The sequence below is a fragment of the Carassius carassius genome, chromosome 17 (assembly GCF_963082965.1).
Source record: "Carassius carassius chromosome 17, fCarCar2.1, whole genome shotgun sequence".
Lineage (NCBI taxonomy): Eukaryota > Metazoa > Chordata > Actinopteri > Cypriniformes > Cyprinidae > Carassius > Carassius carassius.
In genome coordinates, this window is record NC_081771.1 from 21,008,335 (window position 1) to 21,032,594 (window position 24,260).

Here is a 24,260-nt window from a genome sequence, read left to right on the forward strand (position 1 = left end):
AATTCTAAATAATCGACTTCCTGTTGGGATTAGGATTTCGTACCAAGATACTTTTTTGTAGGTATTGGTGTGTTACATGTGTGTACCAATTTTTGTACATGTACGTGAAACATAGATCGAGGCGCACTCCGTTGAAAGTGTATAGGTGGCGCTATCGAGCCATTTTGCCACACCCAATGGAATATTGGCCTTCAGATCTGTTCAGGCCGGGAATTTTATCAAACATGTGAAGTTTGGGGAAGATCGGACATTTTATGCCTGAGTTATAACATCTTTTATTCCCATGGCGAGACTTTGAATTTTGTCACGGCGCCATGGACACGCCCCTTAACGAAAACTCAAGATCTTCACAACTTAACATCGCACAGGCCTTTAGATTAGACTGACCACAAAAAAGACATTGATGTCATAAAACTTCTAGGAGTAGTTAGTCGCAGTGTAAAATATGTCACTTCCTGTTGCCAATAGGTGGCGCTATGACTATAACTGAATATGGGCATGTCAATCTGTTCAGGTTCGGAGTCTCATCAAACATGTGAAGTTTGGGGCAGATTGGACATTGTATGTCTGAGTTATAGCAACTTCATTTTTCATGGCGAATCATCGAAATTCGCCAGGCCGCCACGGACACGCCCTTTAACGAAAACTCAAAATCTTCGCAATTTAACATCGCAAAGGGATTTAGATTAGGCATACCAATTTTGGTGTTGATCTGAATTAATCTCTAGGAGGAGTTCGTTAAAATACAACGCATGGAAATGACAAAAATGACACAAAATTTGCTCATAAAATTAAAAATAACCGACTTCCTGTTGGGTTTCGGATTTTGCTCCAAGAGACTTTTTTTTAGGTATTGGAGAGATACATGTGTATACCAATTTTCATACATGTACGTGAAACGTAGCTCGAGGCGCACACCGTTGAACGTGTATAGGTGGCGCTGTTGAGCCATTTTGCCACACCCACTTCTGAAACCCATATCAGACGTAAATTTTCGGCAGTTCTGGGGTGTGTGCAAAGTTTCATGACTTTTCGAGCATGTTTAGGCTCTCAAAAATGCGATTAATCTTAGAGAAGAATAATAATAATAATAATAATAATAATAAAAATAATAATAATATTAAAGCTGCAAGCAGCGATGAACGGGCCCTCGCACCCGGGCTCACCGGCAGCGAGTGGCTTTAGTAAATAGGTGAACGGTGAGAAATATGCATTTAAACTCATAAATATAAAGTTTATTCCATATATGTGCCAATCTTTCTGTTGCCAGCAGGTGGCGCTATCATTATAATGGAATATTGGCCTTCAGATGTGTTCAGGGCTGCACTCTTATCGAACATGTGAAGTTTGGGGAAGATCAAACATTTTATGCCTAAATTACAACAACTTTTCTTGCTGTGGCGAGACATCAAATTTTGTCATTTTTGCCATGGACACGCTCTTTAACAAAAACTCAAGATTGCCACAATTTAACATTACACAGGCCTTTAGATTAGACTGACCACAAAAATACATTAATGTCAAAAAATCTCTAGGAGTAGTTTATCTCAGCGTAAAATATGTCACTTCCTGTTGCCAGCAGGTGGCGCTATGACTATAATTGAATATGGGCATGTAGATCTGTTAAGGGCAGAAGTCTTATCTAACATGTGAAGTTTGGGGCAGATTGGACATTGTATGTCTGAGTTACAGCAACTTCCTTTTTCATGGCGAAACATCGAAATTTGTCAGGCTGCCATGGACACGCCCTTTAACGAAATCTCAAGATCTTCGCAATTTAACTTCGCAAAGGCCTTTAGATTTAACTGACCAAGTTTGATGTTGATCTGAATAAATCTCTAGGAGGAGTTCGTTAAAGTACAACCCCTGAAAATGCCAAAAAAACAACACCAATTTTGCAGAGAACATTCTAAATAACTGACTTCATGTTTGGATTCGGATTTCGTACCAAGAGACTTTTTCGTAGATATTGGTGTGTTACATGTGTGTACCAATTTTTGTACATGTACGTGAAACATAGCTTGAGGCGCACTCCGTTGAAAGTGTATATGCAATCAGTTGAAAGTGTATAGGTGGCGCTATAGAGCCATTTTGCCACACCCGATGGAATTTTGGCCTTTAGATCTGTTCAGGCCAGGACCCTTATCACACATGTGAAGTTTGGGCAAGATCGGACATTTTATGCCTGAGTTATAACATCTTTTATTCCCATGGCGACACATCGAACTTCGTCACGGCGCCATGGACACGTCTTTTAACGAAAACTCATGATCTTCACAACTAAACATCACACAGGTCTTTAGATTAGACTGACCACAAAAATAAAATTGATGTCATAAAATTTCTAGGAGTAGTTTGTCGCAGTGTAAAATATTTCACTTCCTGTTGCCAATAGGTGGCGCTATGACTATAACTGAAAATTGACATGTAGATCTGGTCAGGTCAATAGTCTTATCCAACATGTGAAGTTTGGGGCAGATTGGACATTGTATGTCTGAGTTACAGCAACTTCCTTTTTCATGGCGAAACATCGAAATTTGTCAGGCCGCCATGGACACTCCCTTTAACGAAATCTCAAGATCTTCCCAATTTAACTTCGCAAAGGCCTTTAGATTTAACTAACCAAGTTTGATGTTGATCTGAATAAATCTCTAGGTTGAGTTCGTTAAAGTACAACCCCTGAAAATGCCAAAAACAACACCAATTTTGCAGAGAACATTCTAAATAACTGACTTCCTGTTTGGATTCGGATTTCGTACCAAGAGACTTTTTCGTAGATATTGTTGTGTTACATGTGTGTACCGATTTTTGTACATGTACGTGAAACATAGCTTGAGGCACACTCCGTTGAAAGTGTATATGCACTCAGTTGAAAGTGTATAGGTGGCGCTATCGAGACATTTTGCCACACCCAATGGAATATTGGCCTTCAGATCTGTTCAGGCCAGGACCCTTATCACACATGTGAAGTTTGGGCAAGATCGGACATTTTATGCCTGAGTTATAACATCTTTTATTCCCATGGCGACACATCGAACTTCGTCACGGCGCCATGGACACGCCTTTTAAAGAAAACTCAAGATCTTCACAACTAATCATCACACAGGTCTTTAGATTAGACTGACCACAAAAATAACATTGATGTCATAAAATGTCTAGGAATAGTTTATCGCAGTGTAAAATATTTCACTTCCTGTTGCCAATAGGTGGCGCTATGACTATAACTGAATATTGGCATGGAGATCTGTTCAGGTCAAGAGTCTTATCCAACATGTGAAGTTTGGGGCAGATTGGACATTGTATGTCTGAGTTACAGCAACTTCCTTTTTCATGGCGAAACATCGAAATTTGTCAGGCCGCCATGGACACGCCCTTTAACGAAACCTCAAGTCCTTCGCAATTTAACATCGCAAAGGGCTTTAGATTACACTGACCAAGTTTGGTGTTCATCTGAATAAATCTCTAGGAGGAGTACGTTAAAGTACAACCCCTGAAAATGGCAAAAACAACACCAATTTTGCAGGGTAAATTCAAAATAATCGACTTCCTGTTGGGATTAGGATTTCGTACCAAGATACTTTTTTGTAGGTATTGGTGTGTTACATGTGTGTACCAATTTTTGTACATGTACATGAAACATAGATCGAGGCGCACTACGTTGAAAGTGTATAGGTGGCGCTATCGAGCCATTTTGCCACACCCGATGGAATATTGGTCTTCAGATCTGTTCAGGCCAGGACTTTTATCAAACATGTGAAGTTTGGGGAAGATCGGACATTTTATGCCTGAGTTATAACATCTTTTATTCCCATGGCGAGACTTTGAATTTTGTCACGGCGCCATGGACACGCCCCTTAACGAAAACTCAAGATCTTCACAACTTAACATCGCACAGGCCTTTAGATTAGACTGACCACAAAAAAGACATTGATGTCATAAAATTTCTAGGAGTAGTTAGTCGCAGTGTAAAATATGTCACTTCCTGTTGCCAATAGGTGGCGCTATGACTATAACTGAATATGGGCATGTCAATCTGTTCAGGTTCGGAGTCTCATCAAACATGTGAAGTTTGGGGCAGATTGGACATTGTATGTCTGAGTTATAGCAACTTCATTTTTCATGGCGGATCATCGAAATTCGCCAGGCCGCCACGGACACGCCCTTTAACGAAAACTCAAAATCTTCGCAATTTAACATCGCAAAGGCCTTTAGATTAGGCATACCAACTTTGGTGTTGATCTGAATTAATCTCTAGGAGGAGTTCGTTAAAATACACATATGGAAATGACAAAAATGACACAAAATTTGCTCATAAAATTAAAAATAACCGACTTCCTGTTGGGTTTCGGACTTTGCTCCAAGAGACTTTTTTGTAGGTATTGGAGAGATACATGTGTATACCAATTTTCATACATGTACGTGAAACGTAGCTCGAGGCGCACACCGTTGAACGTGTATAGGTGGCGCTGTCGAGCCATTTTGCCACACCCACTTCTGAAACCCATATCAGACGTAAATTTTCGCCAGTTCTGAGGTGTGTGCAAAGTTTCATGACTTTTCGAGCATGTTTAGGCTCTCAAAAATGCGATTCATCTTAGAGAAGAATAATAATAATAATAATTATAATATTTAAAGCTGCAAGCAGCGATGAACGGGCCCTCGCACCCGGGCTCACCGGCAGCAAGTGGCTTTAGTAAATAGGTGAACGGTGAGAAATATGCATTTAAACTCATAAATATAAGTGGAATATATCAATGTTTATTCCATATATGTGCCAATCTTTCTGTTGCCAGCAGGTGGCGCTATCATTATAGTGGAAAATTGGCCTTCGGATGTGTTCAGGCCAGGACTCTTATCGAACATGCGAAGTCTGGGGAAGATTGAACATTTTATGCCTGAGTTACAACAACTTCTCTTGCTGTGGCGAGACATCAAATTTTGTCATGGCGCCATGGACACGCCCTTTAACAAAAACTGAAGATCTCCGCAATTTAACATTGCACAGGCCTTTAGATTAGACTGACCACAAAAAAATACATTAATGTCAAAAGATTTCTAGGAGTAGTTTGTCGCAGCGTAAAACATGTCACTTCCTGTTGCCAGCAGGTGGCACTATGACTATAACTGAATATGGGCATGTAGATCTGTTAAGGGCAGAAGTCTTATCTAACTTGTGAAGTTTGGGGCAGATTGGACATTGTATGTCTGAGTTACAGCAACTTCCTTTTCATGGCGAAACATCGAAATTTGCCAGGCCGCCATGGACACGCCCTTTAACGAAACCTCAAGATCTTCGCAATTTAACATCGCAAACGCCTTTAGATTTAACTGACCAAGTTTGGTGTTGATCTGAATAAATCTCTAGGAGGAGTTTGTTAAAGTACAACCCCTGAAAATGGCAAAAACAATGCCAATTTTGCAGAGAAAATTCTAAATAACCGACTTCCTGTTGGGATTCGGATTTTGCTCCAAGAGACTTTTTTGTAGGTATTGGAGTGTTACATGTGTGTACCGATTTTTGTACATGTACGTGATACATAGCTTGAGGCGCACTCCGTTGAAAGTGTATATGCACTCAGTTAAAAGTGTATAGGTGGCGCTATCGAGCCATTTTGCCACACCCAATGGAATATTGGCCTTCAGATCTGTTCAGGCCAGGACCCTTATCACACATGTGAAGTTTGGGCAAGATCTGACATTTTATGCCTGAGTTATAACATCTTTTATTCCCATGGCGACACATCGAACTTCGTCACGGCGCCATGGACACGCCTTTTAACGAACACTCAAGATCTTCACAACTAAACATCACACAGGTCTTTAGATTAGACTGACCACAAAAATAACATTGATGTCATAAAATTTCAAGGAGTAGTTTGTCGCAGCGTAAAACATGTCACTTCCTGTTGCCAGCAGGTGGCGCTATGACTATAACTGAATATGGGCATGTAGATCTGCTAAGGGCAGAAGTCTTATCTAACATGTGAAGTTTGGGGCAGATTGGACATTGTATGTCTGAGTTACAGCAACTTCCTTTTTCATGGCGAAACATCGAAATTTGTCAGGCCGCCATGGACACGCCCTTTAACGAAAACTCAAAATCTTCGCAATTTAACATCGCAAAGGCCTTTAGATTAGGCATACCAACTTTGGTGTTGATCTGAATGAATCTCTAGGAGGAGTTCGTTAAAGTACAACCCCTGAAAATGGCAAAAACAACACCAATTTTGCAGGGAAAATTCAAAATAATCGACTTCCTGTTGGGTTTCGGATTTTGCTCCAAGAGACTTTTTTGTAGGTATTGGAGAGATACATGTGTATACTGATTTTCATACATGTACATGAAACGTAGCTCGAGGCGCACACCGTTGAAAGTGTATAGGTGGTGCTATCGAGCCATTTTGCCACACCCGATGGGATATTGGCCTACAGATCTGTTCAGGCCAGGACTTTTATCAAACATGCGAAGTTTGGGGAAGATCGGACATTTTATGCCTGAGTTATAACATCTTTTATTCCCATGGCGAGACTTTGAATTTTGTCACGGCGCCATGGACACGCCCCTTAACGAAAACTCAAGATCTTCACAACTTAACATCGCACAGGCCTTTAGATTAGACTGACCACAAAAAAGACATTGATGTCAAAAAATTTCTAGGAGTAGTGTGTCGAAGTGTAAAATATGTCACTTCCTGTTGCCTATAGGTGGCGCTATGACTATAACTAAATATGGGCATGTAAATATGTTCAGGTTCGGCGTCTCATCAAACATGTGAAGTGTGGGCCAGATTGGACATTGTATGTCTGACTATAATGGAATATTGGCCTTCAGATGTGTTCAGGGCTGCACTCTTATCGAACATGTGAAGTTTGGGGAAGATCAAACATTTTATGCCTGAGTTACAACAACTTCTCTTGCTGTGGCGAGACATGAAATTCTGTCATTTTTGCCATGGACATGTTCTTTAACAAAAACTCAAGATTGCCACAATTTAACATTACACAGGCCTTTAGATTAGACTGACCACAAAAGTACATTAATGTCAAAAAATCTCTAGGAGTAGTTTGTCTCAGCGTAAAATATGTCACTTCCTGTTGCCAGCAGGTGGCACTATGACTATAATTGAATATGGGCATGTGTATCTGTTAAGGGCAGAAGTCTTATCTAACATGCGAAGTTTGGGGCAGATTGGACATTGTATGTCTGAGTTACAGCAACTTCCTTTTTCATGGCGAAACATCAAAATTTGTCAGGCCACCATGGACACTCCCTTTAACAAAATCTCAAGATCTTCCCAATTTAACTTCGCAAAGGCCTTTAGATTTAACTGACCAAGTTTGATGTTGATCTGAATAAATCTCTAGGAGGAGTTCGTTAAAGTACAACCCCTGAAAATGCCAAAAACAACACCAATTTTGCAGAGAACATTCTAAATAACTGACTTCCTGTTTGGATTCGGATTTCGTACCAAGAGACTTTTTCGTAGATATTGGTGTGTTACATGTGTGTACCGATTTTTGTACATGTACGTGAAACATAGCTTGAGGCGCACTCCGTTGAAAGTGTATATGCACTCAGTTTAAAGTGTATAGGTGGCGCTATCGAGCCATTTTGCCACACCCAATGGAATATTGGCCTTCAGATCTGTTCAGGCCAGGACCCTTATCACACATGTGAAGTTTGGGCAAGATCGGACATTTTATGCCTGAGTTATAACATCTTTTATTCCCATGGCGACACATCGAACTTCGTCACGGCGCCATGGACATGCCTTTTAACGAAAACTCAAGATCTTCACAACTAAACATCACACAGGTCTTTAGATTAGACTGACCACAAAAATAACATTGATGTCATAAAATTTCTAGGAGTAGTTTGTCGCAGTGTAAAATATTTCACTTCCTGTTGCCAATAGGTGGCGCTATGACTATAACTGAATATTGGCATGTAGATCTGTTCAGGTCAAGAGTCTTATCCAACATGTGAAGTTTGGGGCAGATTGGACATTGTATGTCTGAGTTACAGCAACTTCCTTTTTCATGGCGAAACATCGAAATTTGTCAGGCCGCCATGGACACGCCCTTTAACGAAACTTCAAGTCCTTCGCAATTTAACATCACAAAGGGCTTTAGATTACACTGACCAAGTTTGGTGTTCATCTGAATAAATCTCTAGGAGGAGTTCGTTAAAGTACAACCCCTGAAAATGGCAAAAACAACACCAATTTTGCAGGGAAAATTCAAAATAATCGACTTCCTGTTGGGATTAGGATTTCTTACCAAGATACTTTTTTGTAGGTATTGGTGTGTTACATGTGTGTACCAATTTTTGTACATGTACGTGAAACATAGATCGATGCACACTCCGTTGAAAGTGTATAGGTGGCGCTATCGAGCCATTTTGCCACACCCGATGGAATATTGGCCTTCAGATCTGTTCAAGCCAGGACTTTTATCAAACATGTGAAGTTTGGGGAAGATCAGACATTTTATGCCTGAGTTATAACATCTTTTATTCCCATGGCGAGACTTTGAATTTTGTCACGGCACCATGGACACGCCCCTTAACGAAAACTCAAGATCTTCACAACTTAACATCGCACAGGCCTTTAGATTAGACTGACCACAAAAAAGACATTGATGTCATAAAATTTCTAGGAGTAGTTAGTCGCAGTGTAAAATAAGTCACTTCCTGTTGCCAATAGGTGGCGCTATGACTATAACTGAATATGGGCATGTCAATCTGTTCAGGTTCGGAGTCTCTTCAAACATGTGAAGTTTGGGGCAGATTGGACATTGTATGTCTGAGTTATAGCAACTTCATTTTTCATGGCGAAACATCGAAATTCGCCAGGCCGCCACGGACACGCCCTTTAACGAAAACTCAAAATCTTCGCAATTTAACATCGCAAAGGCCTTTAGATTAGGCATACCAACTTTGGTGTTGATCTGAATTAATCTCTAGGAGGAGTTCGTTAAAATACAACGCATGGAAATGACAAAAATGACACAAAATTTGCTCATAAAATTAAAAATAACCGACTTCCTGTTGGGTTTCGGATTTTGCTCCAAGAGATTTTTTTGTAGGTATTGGAGAGATACATGTGTATACCAATTTTCATACATGTACGTGAAACGTAGCTCGAGGCGCACACCGTTGAACGTGTATAGGTGGCGCTGTCGAGCCATTTTGCCACACCCACTTCTGAAACCCATATCAGACGTAAATTTTCGCCAGTTCTGAGGTGTGTGCAAAGTTTCATGACTTTTCGAGCATGTTTAGGCTCTCAAAAATGCGATTCATCTTAGAGAAGAATAATAATAATAATAATTATAATATTTAAAGCTGCAAGCAGCGATGAACGGGCCCTCGCACCCGGGCTCACCGACAGCAAGTGGCTTTAGTAAATAGGTGAACGGTGAGAAATATGCATTTAAACTCATAAATATAAGTGGAATATATCAATGTTTATTCCATATATGTGCCAATCTTTCTGTTGCCAGCAGGTGGCGCTATCATTATAGTGGAAAATTGGCCTTCAGATGTGTTCAGGCCAGGACTCTTATCGAACATGCGAAGTCTGGGGAAGATTGAACATTTTATGCCTGAGTTACAACAACTTCTCTTGCTGTGGCGAGACATCAAATTTTGTCATGGCGCCATGGACACGCCCTTTAACAAAAACTGAAGATCTCCGCAATTTAACATTGCACAGGCCTTTAGATTAGACTGACCACAAAAAAATACATTAATGTCAAAAGATTTCTAGGAGTAGTTTGTCGCAGCGTAAAACATGTCACTTCCTGTTGCCAGCAGGTGGCACTATGACTATAACTGAATATGGGCATGTAGATCTGTTAAGGGCAGAAGTCTTATCTAACATGTGAAGTTTGGGGCAGATTGGACATTGTATGTCTGAGTTACAGCAACTTCCTTTTCATGGCGAAACATCGAAATTTGCCAGGCCGCCATGGACACGCCCTTTAACGAAACCTCAAGATCTTCGCAATTTAACATCGCAAACGCCTTTAGATTTAACTGACCAAGTTTGGTGTTGATCTGAATAAATCTCTAGGAGGAGTTTGTTAAAGTACAACCCCTGAAAATGGCAAAAACAATGCCAATTTTGCAGAGAAAATTCTAAATAACCGACTTCCTGTTGGGATTCGGATTTTGCTCCAAGAGACTTTTTTGTAGGTATTGGAGTGTTACATGTGTGTACCGATTTTTGTACATGTACGTGATACATAGCTTGAGGCGCACTCCGTTGAAAGTGTATATGCACTCAGTTAAAAGTGTATAGGTGGCGCTATCGAGCCATTTTGCCACACCCAATGGAATATTGGCCTTCAGATCTGTTTATGCCAGGACCCTTATCACACATGTGAAGTTTGGGCAAGATCTGACATTTTATGCCTGAGTTATAACATCTTTTATTCCCATGGCGACACATCGAACTTCGTCACGGCGCCATGGACACGCCTTTTAACGAACACTCAAGATCTTCACAACTAAACATCACACAGGTCTTTAGATTAGACTGACCACAAAAATAACATTGATGTCATAAAATTTCAAGGAGTAGTTTGTCGCAGCGTAAAACATGTCACTTCCTGTTGCCAGCAGGTGGCGCTATGACTATAACTGAATATGGGCATGTAGATCTGCTAAGGGCAGAAGTCTTATCTAACATGTGAAGTTTGGGGCAGATTGGACATTGTATGTCTGAGTTACAGCAACTTCCTTTTTCATGGCGAAACATCGAAATTTGTCAGGCCGCCATGGACACGCCCTTTAACGAAAACTCAAAATCTTCGCAATTTAACATCCCAAAGGCCTTTAGATTAGGCATACCAACTTTGGTGTTGATCTGAATGAATCTCTAGGAGGAGTTCGTTAAAATACAACGCATGGAAATGACAAAAATGACACAAAATTTGCTCATAAAATTAAAAATAACCGACTTCCTGTTGGGTTTCGGATTTTGCTCCAAGAGACTTTTTTGTAGGTATTGGAGAGATACATGTGTATACTGATTTTCATACATGTACATGAAACGTAGCTCGAGGCGCACACCGTTGAAAGTGTATAGGTGGTGCTATCGAGCCATTTTGCCACACCCGATGGAATATTGGCCTACAGATCTGTTCAGGCCAGGACTTTTATCAAACATGTGAAGTTTGGGGAAGATCGGACATTTTATGCCTGAGTTATAACATCTTTTATTCCCATGGCGAGACTTTGAATTTTGTCACGGCGCCATGGACACGCCCCTTAACGAAAACTCAAGATCTTCACAACTTAACATCGCACAGGCCTTTAGATTAGACTGACCACAAAAAAGACATTGATGTCAAAAAATTTCCAGGAGTAGTGTGTCGAAGTGTAAAATATGTCACTTCCTGTTGCCTATAGGTGGCGCTATGACTATAACTAAATATGGGCATGTAAATATGTTCAGGTTCGGCGTCTCATCAAACATGTGAAGTGTGGGCCAGATTGGACATTGTATGTCTGAGTTATAGCAACTTCATTTTTCATGGCGAATCATCGAAATTCGCCAGGCCGCCACGGACACGCCCTTTAACGAAAACTCAAAATCTTCGCAATTTAACATCGCAAAGGCCTTTAGATTAGGCATACCAACTTTGGTGTTGATCTGAATTAATCTCTAGGAGGAGTTCGTTAAAATACAACGCATGGAAATGACAAAAATGACACAAAATTTGCTCATAAAATTAAAAATAACTGACTTCCTGTTGGGTTTTGGATTTTGCTCCAAGAGACTTTTTTGTAGGTATTGGAGAGATACATGTGTATACCAATTTTCATACATGTACGTGAAACGTAGCTCGAGGCGCACACCGTTGAACGTGTATAGGTGGCGCTGTCGAGCCATTTTGCCACACCCACTTCTGAAACCCATGTCAGACGTAAATTTTCGCCAGTTCTGAGGTGTGTGCAAAGTTTCATGACTTTTCGAGCATGTTTAGGCTCTCAAAAATGCGATTCATCTTAGAGAATAATAATAATAATAATAATAATAATAATAATAAACGGAGCAATTCCAAGAGGGTCCTCACACCATCGGTGCTCGGGCCCTAATAATAAAATAATAATAATAATAATAATAATAATAATAATAATAATAATAATAATAATACTAATAATAATAAACAGAGCAATTCCAAGAGGGTCCTCACACCATCGGTGCTCGGGCCCTAATAATAATAATAATAATAATAATAATAAACGGAGCAATTCCAAGAGGGTCCTCACACCATCGGTGCTCGTGCCCTAATTAAAGCTGCAAGCAGCGATGAACGGGCCCTCGCACCCGGGCTCACCGGCAGCGAGTGGCTTTAGTAAATAGGTGAACGGTGAGAAATATGCATTTAAACTCATAAATATAAGTAGAATATATCAATGTTTATTCCATATATGTTCCAATCTTCCTGTTGCGAGCAGGTGGCGCTATCATTATAATGGAATATTGGCCTTCAGATGTGTTCAGGGCTGCACTCTTATCGAACATGTGAAGTTTGGGGAAGATCAAACATTTTATGCCTGAGTTACAACAACTTCTCTTGCTGTGGCGAGACATGAAATTCTGTCATTTTTGCCATGGACATGCTCTTTAACAAAAACTCAAGATTGCCACAATTTAACATTACACAGGCCTTTAGATTAGACTTACCACAAAAATACATTAATGTCAAAAAATCTCTAGGAGTAGTTTGTCTCAGCGTAAAATATGTCACTTCCTGTTGCCAGCAGGTGGCACTATGACTATAATTGAATATGGGCATGTGTATCTGTTAAGGGCAGAAGTCTTATCTAACATGCGAAGTTTGGGGCAGATTGGACATTGTATGTCTGAGTTACAGCAACTTCCTTTTTCATGGCGAAACATCAAAATTTGTCAGGCCACCATGGACACTCCCTTTAACAAAATCTCAAGATCTTCCCAATTTAACTTCGCAAAGGCCTTTAGATTTAACTGACCAAGTTTGATGTTGATCTGAATAAATCTCTAGGAGGAGTTCGTTAAAGTACAACCCCTGAAAATGCCAAAAACAACACCAATTTTGCAGAGAACATTCTAAACAACTGACTTCCTGTTTGGATTCGGATTTCGTACCAAGAGACTTTTTCGTAGATATTGGTGTGTTACATGTGTGTACCGATTTTTGTACATGTACGTGAAACATAGCTTGAGGCGCACTCCGTTGAAAGTGTATATGCACTCAGTTTAAAGTGTATAGGTGGCGCTATCGAGCCATTTTGCCACACCCAATGGAATATTGGCCTTCAGATCTGTTCAGGCCAGGACCCTTATCACACATGTGAAGTTTGGGCAAGATCGGACATTTTATGCCTGAGTTATAACATCTTTTATTCCCATGGCGACACATCGAACTTCGTCACGGCGCCATGGACATGCCTTTTAACGAAAACTCAAGATCTTCACAACTAAACATCACACAGGTCTTTAGATTAGACTGACCACAAAAATAACATTGATGTCATAAAATTTCTAGGAGTAGTTTGTCGCAGTGTAAAATATTTCACTTCCTGTTGCCAATAGGTGGCGCTATGACTATAACTGAATATTGGCATGTAGATCTGTTTAGGTCAAGAGTCTTATCCAACATGTCAAGTTTGGGGCAGATTGGACATTGTATGTCTGAGTTACAGCAACTTCCTTTTTCATGGCGAAACATCGAAATTTGTCAGGCCGCCATGGACACGCCCTTTAACGAAACCTCAAGTCCTTCGCAATTTAACATCGCAAAGGGCTTTAGATTACACTGACCAAGTTTGGTGTTCATCTGAATAAATCTCTAGGAGGAGTTCGTTAAAGTACAACCCCTGAAAATGGCAAAAACAACACCAATTTTGCAGGGAAAATTCAAAATAATCGACTTCCTGTTGGGATTAGGATTTCTTACCAAGATACTTTTTTGTAGGTATTGGTGTGTTACATGTGTGTACCAATTTTTGTACATGTACGTGAAACATAGATCGATGCACACTCCGTTGAAAGTGTATAGGTGGCGCTATCGAGCCATTTTGCCACACCCGATGGAATATTGGCCTTCAGATCTGTTCAAGCCAGGACTTTTATCAAACATGTGAAGTTTGGGGAAGATCAGACATTTTATGCCTGAGTTATAACATCTTTTATTCCCATGGCGAGACTTTGAATTTTGTCACGGCACCATGGACACGCCCCTTAACGAAAACTCAAGATCTTCACAACTTAACATCGCACAGGCCTTTAGATTAGACTGACCACAAAAAAGACATTGATGTCATAAAATTTCTAGGAGTAGTTAGTCGCAGTGTAAAATATGTCACTTCCTGTTGCCAATAGGTGGCGCTATGACTATAACTGAATATGGGCATGTCAATCTGTTCAGGTTCGGAGTCTCTTCAAACATGTGAAGTTTGGGGCAGATTGGACATTGTATGTCTGAGTTATAGCAACTTCATTTTTCATGGCGAAACATCGAAATTCGCCAGGCCGCCACGGACACGCCCTTTAACGAAAACTCAAAATCTTTGCAATTTAACATCGCAAAGGCCTTTAGATTAGGCATACCAACTTTGGTGTTGATCTGAATTAATCTCTAGGAGGAGTTCGTTAAAATACAACGCATGGAAATGACAAAAATGACACAAAATTTGCTCATAAAATTAAAAATAACCGACTTCCTGTTGGGTTTCGGATTTTGCTCCAAGAGATTTTTTTGTAGGTATTGGAGAGATACATGTGTATACCAATTTTCATACATGTACGTGAAACGTAGCTCGAGGCGCACACCGTTGAACGTGTATAGGTGGCGCTGTCGAGCCATTTTGCCACACCCACTTCTGAAACCCATATCAGACGTAAATGTTTGCCAGTTCTGAGGTGTGTGCAAAGTTTCATGACTTTTCGAGCATGTTTAGGCACTCAAAAATGCGATTCATCTTAGAGAAGAATAATAATAATAATAATAATAATAATAATAATAATAATAATAATAAACGGAGCAATTCCAAGAGGGTCCTCACACCATCGGTGCTCGGGCCCTAATAATAATAATAATAATAATAATAATAATAATAATAATAATAATAAACAAAGCAGATACAAGAGGGTCCTCGCACCTCGGTGCTCGGGCCCTAATAATAATAATAAACAAAGCAGATACAAGAGGGTCCTCGCACCTCGGTGCTCGGGCCCTAATTAAAGCTGCAAGCAGCGATGAACGGGCCCTCGCACCCGGGCTCACCGGCAGCGAGTGGCTTTAGTAAATAGGTGAACGGTGAGAAATATACATTTAAACTCATAAATATAAGTGGAATATATCAAAGTTTATTCCATATATGTGCCAATCTTTCTGTTGCCAGCAGGTGGCGCTATCATTATAATGGAATATTGGCCTTCAGATGTGTTCAGGGCTGCACTCTTATCGAACATGTGAAGTTTGGGAAAGATCAAACATTTTATGCCTGAGTTAAAACAACTTCTCTTGCAGTGGCGAGACATCAAATTTTGTCATTTTTGCCATGGACACGCTCTTTAACAAAAACTCAAGATTGCCACAATTTAACATTACACAGGCCTTTAGATTAGACTGACCACAAAAATACATTAATGTCAAAAAATCTCTAGGAGTAGTTTGTCTCAGCGTAAAATATGTCACTTCCTGTTGCCAGCAGGTGGCACTATGACTATAATTGAATATGGGCATGTGTATCTGTTAAGGGCAGAAGTCTTATCTAACATGCGAAGTTTGGGGCAGATTGGACATTGTATGTCTGAGTTACAGCAACTTCCTTTTTCATGGCGAAACATCAAAATTTGTCAGGCCACCATGGACACTCCCTTTAACAAAATCTCAAGATCTTCCCAATTTAACTTCGCAAAGGCCTTTAGATTTAACTAACCAAGTTTGATGTTGATCTGAATAAATCTCTAGGAGGAGTTCGTTAAAGTACAACGCATGGAAATGACAAAAATGACACAAAATTTGCTCATAAAATTAAAAATAACCGACTTCCTGTTGGGTTTCTGATTTTGCTCCAAGAGACTTTTTTGTAGGTATTGGAGAGATACATGTGTATACCAATTTTCATACATGTACTTGAAACGTAGCTCGAGGCGCACACCGTTGAACGTGTATAGGTGGCGCTGTCGAGCCATTTTGCCACACCCACTTCTGAAACCCATATCAGACGTAAATTTTTGCCAGTTCTGAGGTGTGTGCAAAGTTTCATGACTTTTCGAGCATGTTTAGGCACTCAAAAATGCGATTCATCTTAGAGAAGAATAATAATAATAATAATAATAATAATAATAATAATAATAATAATAATAAACGGAGCAATTCCAAGAGGGTCCTCACACCATCGGTGCTCGGGCCCTAATAATAACAATAATAATAATAATAATAATAATAATAATAATAATAATAATAATAATAAACAAAGCAGATACAAGAGGGTCCTCGCACCTCGGTGCTCGGGCCCTAATAATAATAAACAAAGCAGATACAAGAGGGTCCTCGCACCTCGGTGCTCGGGCCCTAATTAAAGCTGCAAGCAGCGATGAACGGGCCCTCGCACCCGGGCTCACCGGCAGCGAGTGGCTTTAGTAAATAGGTGAACGGTGAGAAATATGCATTTAAACTCATAAATATAAGTGGAATATATCAAAGTTTATTCCATATATGTGCCAATCTTTCTGTTGCCAGCAGGTGGCGCTATCATTATAATGGAATATTGGCCTTCAGATGTGTTCAGGGCTGCACTCTTATCGAACATGTGAAGTTTGGGAAAGATCAAACATTTTATGCCTGAGTTACAACAACTTCTCTTGCAGTGGCGAGACATCAAATTTTGTCATTTTTGCCATGGACACGCTCTTTAACAAAAACTCAAGATTGCCACAATTTAACATTACACAGGCCTTTAGATTAGACTGACCACAAAAATACATTAATGTCAAAAAATCTCTAGGAGTAGTTTGTCTCAGCGTAAAATATGTCACTTCCTGTTGCCAGCAGGTGGCACTATGACTATAATTGAATATGGGCATGTGTATCTGTTAAGGGCAGAAGTCTTATCTAACATGCAAAGTTTGGGGCAGATTGGACATTGTATGTCTGAGTTACAGCAACTTCCTTTTTCATGGGGAAACATCAAAATTTGTCAGGCCACCATGGACACTCCCTTTAACAAAATCTCAAGATCTTCCCAATTTAACTTCGCAAAGGCCTTTAGATTTAACTGACCAAGTTTGATGTTGATCTGAATAAAACTCTAGGAGGAGTTCGTTAAAGTACAACCCCTGAAAATGCCAAAAACAACACCAATTTTGCAGAGAACATTCTAAATAACTGACTTCCTGTTTGGATTCGGATTTCGTACCAAGAGACTTTTTCGTAGATATTGGTGTGTTACATGTGTGTACCGATTTTTGTACATGTACGTGAAACATAGCTTGAGGCGCACTCCGTTGAAAGTGTATATGCACTCAGTTTAAAGTGTATAGGTGGCGCTATCGAGCCATTTTGCCACACCCATTGGAATATTGGCCTTCAGATCTGTTCAGGCCAGGACCCTTATCACACATGTGAAGTTTGGGCAAGATCGGACATTTTATGCCTGAGTTATAACATCTTTTATTCCCATGGCGACACATCGAACTTCGTCACGGCGCCATGGACATGCCTTTTAACGAAAACTCAAGATCTTCACAACTAAACATCACACAGGTCTTTAGATTAGACTGACCACAAAAATAACATTGATGTCATAAAATTTCTAGGAGTAGTTTGTCGCAGTGTAAAATATTTCACTTCCTGTTGCCAATAGGTGGCGCTATGACTATAACTGAATATTGGCATAAAGATCTGTTTAGGTCAAGAGTCTTATCCAACATGTGAAGTTTGGGGCAGACTGGACATTGTATGTCTGAGTTACAGCAACTTCCTTTTTCATGGCGAAACATCGAAATTTGTCAGGCCGCCATGGACACGCCCTTTAACAAAACCTCAAGTCCTTCGCAATTTAACATCGCAAAGGGCTTTAGATTACACTGACCAAGTTTGGTGTTCATCTGAATAAATCTCTAGGAGGAGTTCGTTAAAGTACAACCCCTGAAAATGGCAAAAACAACACCAATTTTGCAGGGAAAATTCAAAATAATCGACTTCCTGTTGGGATTAGGATTTCTTACCAAGATACTTTTTTGTAGGTATTGGTGTGTTACATGTGTGTACCAATTTTTGTACATGTACGTGAAACATAGATCGATGCGCACTCCGTTGAAAGTGTATAGGTGGCGCTATCGAGCCATTTTGCCACACCCGATGGAATATTGGCCTTCAGATCTGTTCAAGCCAGGACTTTTATCAAACATGTGAAGTTTGGGGAAGATCGGACATTTTATGCCTGAGTTATAACATCTTTTATTCCCATGGCGAGACTTTGAATTTTGTCACGGCACCATGGACACGCCCCTTAACGAAAACTCAAGATCTTCACAACTTAACATCGCACAGGCCTTTAGATTAGACTGACCACAAAAAAGACATTGATGTCATAAAATTTCTAGGAGTAGTTAGTCGCAGTGTAAAATATGTCACTTCCTGTTGCCAATAGGTGGCGCTATGACTATAACTGAATATGGGCATGTCAATCTGTTCAGGTTTGGAGTCTCATTAAACATGTGAAGTTTGGGGCAGATTGGACATTGTATGTCTGAGTTATAGCAACTTCATTTTTCATGGCGAATCATCGAAATTCGCCAGGCCGCCACGGACACGCCCTTCAACGAAAACTCAAGATCTTCGCAATTTTACATCGCAAAGGCTTTTAGATTACACTGACCAAGTTTGGTGTTCATCTGAATAAATCTCTAGGAGGAGTTCGTTAAAGTACAACCCCTGAAAATGGCAAAAACAACACCAATTTTGCAGGGAAAATTCAAAATAATCGACTTCCTGTTGGGATTAGGATTTCTTACCAAGATACTTTTTTGTAGGTATTGGTGTGTTACATGTGTGTACCAATCGCCAGGCCGCCACGGACACGCCCTTCAACGAAAACTCAAGATATTCGCAATTTAACATCGCAAAGGCCTTTAGATTAGGCATACCAAATTTGGTGTTGATTTGAAGAAATCTCTTGGAGGAGTTCGTTAAAATACAACACATGGAAATGACCAAAATTACACAAAATTTGCTCATAATATTAAAAATAACCGACTTCCTGTTGGGTTTGGAATTTTGCTCCAAGAGTCTTTTTTGTAGGTATTGGTGTGTTACATATGTGTGCCAATTTTCGTGCATGTACGTGAAACATAGCTGGAAGGCAGTTGATTTTCTTAGTATAGGTGGCGCTGTCGAGCCATTTTGCCACACCCTCTTCTAAATCCTATATCAGACGAAAATTTTCACCAGCTTGGACGCGTGTGCAAAGTTTCATGACTTTTTGAGCATGTTTAAGCCCTCAAAAATGCGATTCATTCGGGAGAAGAAGAAGTAGAAGAATAATTAAAGCTGCAAGCAGCGATGAACGGGCCCTCGCACCCGGGCTCACCGGCAGCGAGTGGCTTTAGTAAATAGGTGAACGGTGAGAAATATGCATTTAACTCATAAATATAAGTGGAATATATCAAAGTTTATTCCATATTTGTGCCAATCTTTCTGTTGCCAGCAGGTGGCGCTATCATTATAATGGAATATTGGCCTTCAGATGTGTTCAAGGCTGCACTCTTATCTAACATGTGAAGTTTGATGCAGATTGGACATTGTATGTCTGAGTTACAGCAACTTCCTTTTTCATGGCGAAACATCCAAATTTGTCAGGCCACCATGGACACGCCCTTTAACGAAACCTCAAGATCTTCGCAATTTAACATCGCAAAAGCCTTTAGACTTAACTGAGCAAGTTTGGTGTTGATCTGAATAAATCTCTAGGAGGAGTTCGTTAAAGTACAACCCCTGAAAATGGTTAAAACAACGCCAATTTTGCAGAGAAAATTCTAAATACCCGACTTTCTGTTGGGATTCGGATTTCGTACCAAGAGACTTTTTTGTAGGTATTGGTGTGTTACATGTGTGTACCGATTTTTGTACATGTACGTGAAACGGAGCTCGAGGCGCGCTATGTTGAAAGTGTATAGGTGGCGCTATCGAGCCATTTTGCCACACCCGATGGAATATTGGCCTACAGATGTGTTCAAGCCAGGACTCTTATCACACATGTGAAGTTTGGGGAAGATCGGACATTTTATGCCTGAGTTATAACATCTTTTATTCCCATGGCGAGACATCGAACTTCGTCACGGCGCCATGGACACGCCTTTTAACGAAAACTCAAGATCTTCACAACTTAACATCGCACAGGCCTTTAGATTAGACTTACCACAAAAAAGACATTGATGTCATAAAATTTCTAGGAGTAGTTAGTCGCAGTGTAAAATATGTAACTTCCTGTTGCCAATAGGTGGCGCTATGACTATAACTGAATATGGGCATGTCAATCTGTTCAGGTTCGGAGTCTCATCAAACATGTGAAGTTTGGGGCTGATTGGACATTGTATGTCTTAGTTATAGCAACTTCAGTTTTCATGGCGAATCATCGAAATTTGCCAGGCCGCCACGGACACGCCCTTCAACGAAAACTCAAGATCTTCGCAATTTAACATCGCAAAGGGCTTTAGATTAGGCATACCAAATTTGGTGTTGATTTGAAGAAATCTCTTGGAGGAGTTCGTTAAAATACAACACATGGAAATGACCAAAATTACACAAAATTTGCTCATAATATTAAAAATAACCGACTTCCCGTTGGGTTTGGAATTTTGCTCCAAGAGTCTTTTTTGTAGGTATTGGTGTGTTACATATGTGTGCCAATTTTCGTGCATGTACGTGAAACATAGCTGGAAGGCAGTTGATTTTCTTAGTATAGGTGGCGCTGTCGAGCCATTTTGCCACACCCTCTTCTGAATCCTATATCAGACGAAAATTTTCACCAGCTTGGACGCGTGTGCAAAGTTTCATGACTTTTTGAGCATGTTTAAGCCCTCAAAAATGCGATTCATTTGGGAGAAGAAGAAGTAGAAGAATAATTAAAGCTGCAAGCAGCGATGAACGGGCCCTCGCACCCGGGCTCACCGGCAGCGAGTGGCTTTAGTAAATAGGTGAACGGTGAGAAATATGCATTTAATTCATAAATATAAGTGGAATATATCAAAGTTTATTCCATATTTGTGCCAATCTTTCTGTTGCCAGCAGGTGGCGCTATCATTATAATGGAATATTGGCCTTCAGATGTGTTCAAGGCTGCACTCTTATCTAACATGTGAAGTTTGATGCAGATTGGACATTGTATGTCTGAGTTACAGCAACTTCCTTTTTCATGGCGAAACATCGAAATTTGTCAGGCCGCCATGGACACGCTCTTTAACGAAACCTCAAGATCTTCGCAATTTAACATCGCAAAAGCCTTTAGACTTAACTGAGCAAGCTTGGTGTTGATCTGAATAAATCTCTAGGAGGAGTTCGTTAAAGTACAACCCCTGAAAATGGTTAAAACAACGCCAATTTTGCAGAGAAAATTCTAAATACCCGACTTTCTGTTGGGATTCGGATTTCGTACCAAGAGACTTTTTTGTAGGTATTGGTGTGTTACATGTGTGTACCGATTTTTGTACATGTACGTGAAACGGAGCTCGAGGCGCGCTATGTTGAAAGTGTATAGGTGGCGCTATCGAGCCATTTTGCCACACCCGATGGAATATTGGCCTACAGATGTGTTCAAGCCAGGACTCTTATCACACATGTGAAGTTTGGGGAAGATCGGACATTTTATGCCTGAGTTATAACATCTTTTATTCCTATGGCGAGACATCGAACTTCGTCACGGCGCCATGGACACGCCTTTTAACGAAAACTCAAGATCTTCACAACTTAACATCGCACAGGCCTTTAGATTAGACTGACCACAAAAAAGACATTGATGTCATAAAATTTCTAGGAGTAGTTAGTCGCAGTGTAAAATATGTAACTTCCTGTTGCCAATAGGTGGCGCTATGACTATAACTGAATATGGGCATGTCAATCTGTTCAGGTTCGGAGTCTCATCAAACATGTGAAGTTTGGGGCTGATTGGACATTGTATGTCTTAGTTATAGCAACTTCATTTTTCATGGCGAATCATTGAAATTCGCCAGGCCGCCACGGACACGCCCTTCAACGAAAACTCAAGATCTTCGCAATTTAACATCGCAAAGGCCTTTAGATTAGGCATACCAAATTTGGTGTTGATTTGAAGAAATCTCTTGGAGGAGTTTGTTAAAATACAACACATGGAAATGACCAAAATTACACAAAATTTGCTCATAATATTAAAAATAACCGACTTCCCGTTGGGTTTAGAATTTTGCTCCAAGAGTCTTTTTTGTAGGTATTGGTGTGTTACATATGTGTGCCAATTTGCGTGCATGTACGTGAAACATAGCTGGAAGGCAGTTGATTTTCTTAGTGTAGGTGGCGCTGTCGAGCCATTTTGCCACACCCTCTTCTGAATCCTATATCAGACGAAAATTTTCACCAGCTTGGACGCGTGTGCAAAGTTTCATGACTTTTTGAGCATGTTTAAGCCCTCAAAAATGCGATTCATTCGGGAGAAGAAGAAGTAGAAGAATAATTAAAGCTGCAAGCAGCGATGAACGGGCCCTCGCACCCAGGCTCACCGGCAGCGAGTGGCTTTAGTAAATAGGTGAACGGTGAGAAATATGCATTTAAACTGATAAATATAAGTGGAATATATCAAAGTTTATTCCATATATGTGCCAATCTTTCTGTTGCCAGCAGGTGGCGCTATCATTATAATGGAATATTGGCCTTCAGATGTGTTTAGGGCTGCACTCTTATCGAACATGTGAAGTTTGGGGAAGATCAAACATTTTATGCCTGAGTTACAACAACTTCTCTTGCTGTGGCGAGACATCAAATTTTGTCATTTTTGCCATGGACACGCTCTTTAACAAAAACTCAAGATTGCCACAATTTAACATTACACAGGCCTTTAGATTAGACTGACCACAAAAATACATTAATGTCAAAAAATCTCTAGGAGTAGTTTGTCTCAGCGTAAAATATGTCACTTCCTGTTGCCAGCAGGTGGCACTATGACTATAACTGAATTTTGGCATGTAGATCTGTTCAGGTCAAGAGTCTTATCCAACATGTGAAGTTTGGGGTAGATTGGACATTGTATGCCTGAGTTACAGCAACTTCCTTTTTCATGGCGAAACATCGAAATTTGTCAGGCCGCCATGGACACGCCCTTTAACGAAACCTCAAGTCCTTCACAATTTAACATCGCAAAGGGCTTTAGATTACACTGACCAAGTTTGGTGTTCATCTGAATAAATCTCTAGGAGGAGTTCGTTAAAGTACAACCCCTGAAAATGGCAAAAACAACACCAATTTTGCATGGAAAATTCTAAATAACTGACTTCCTGTTTGGATTCGGATTTCGTACCAAGAGACTTTTTCGTAGATATTGGTGTGTTACATGTGTGTACCGATTTTTGTACATGTACGTGAAACATAGCTTGAGGCGCACTCCATTGAAAGTGTATATGCACTCAGTTGAAAGTGTATAGGTGGCGCTATCGAGCCATTTTGCCACACCCGATGGAATATTGGCCTTCAGATCTGTTCAGGCCAGGACTTTTATCACACATGTGAAGTTTGGGGAAGATCGGACATTTTATGCCTGAGTTATAACATCTTTTATTCCCATGGCGAGACTTTGAATTTTGTCACGGCGCTATGGACACGCCCCTTAACGAAAACTCAAGATCTTCACAATTTAACATTGCACAGGCCTTTAGATTATATTGACCATAAAAAAGACATTGATGTCAAAAAATTTCTAGGAGTAGTCTGTCGAAGTGTAAAATATGTCACTTCCTGTTGCCTATAGGTGGCGCTATGACTATAACTGAATATGAGCATGTAAATATGTTCAGGTCAGGAGTCTTATTAAACATGTGAAGTTTTGGGCACATTGGACATTGTATGTCTGAGTTATAGCAACTTAATTTTTAAGGGCGAATCATCGAAATTCGCCAGGCCGCCACGGACACGCCCTTTAACAAAAACTCAGAATCTTCGCAATTTCACATCGCAAAGGCCTTTAGATTAGGCATACCAAATTTGGTGTTGATCTGAATAAGTTTCTAGGA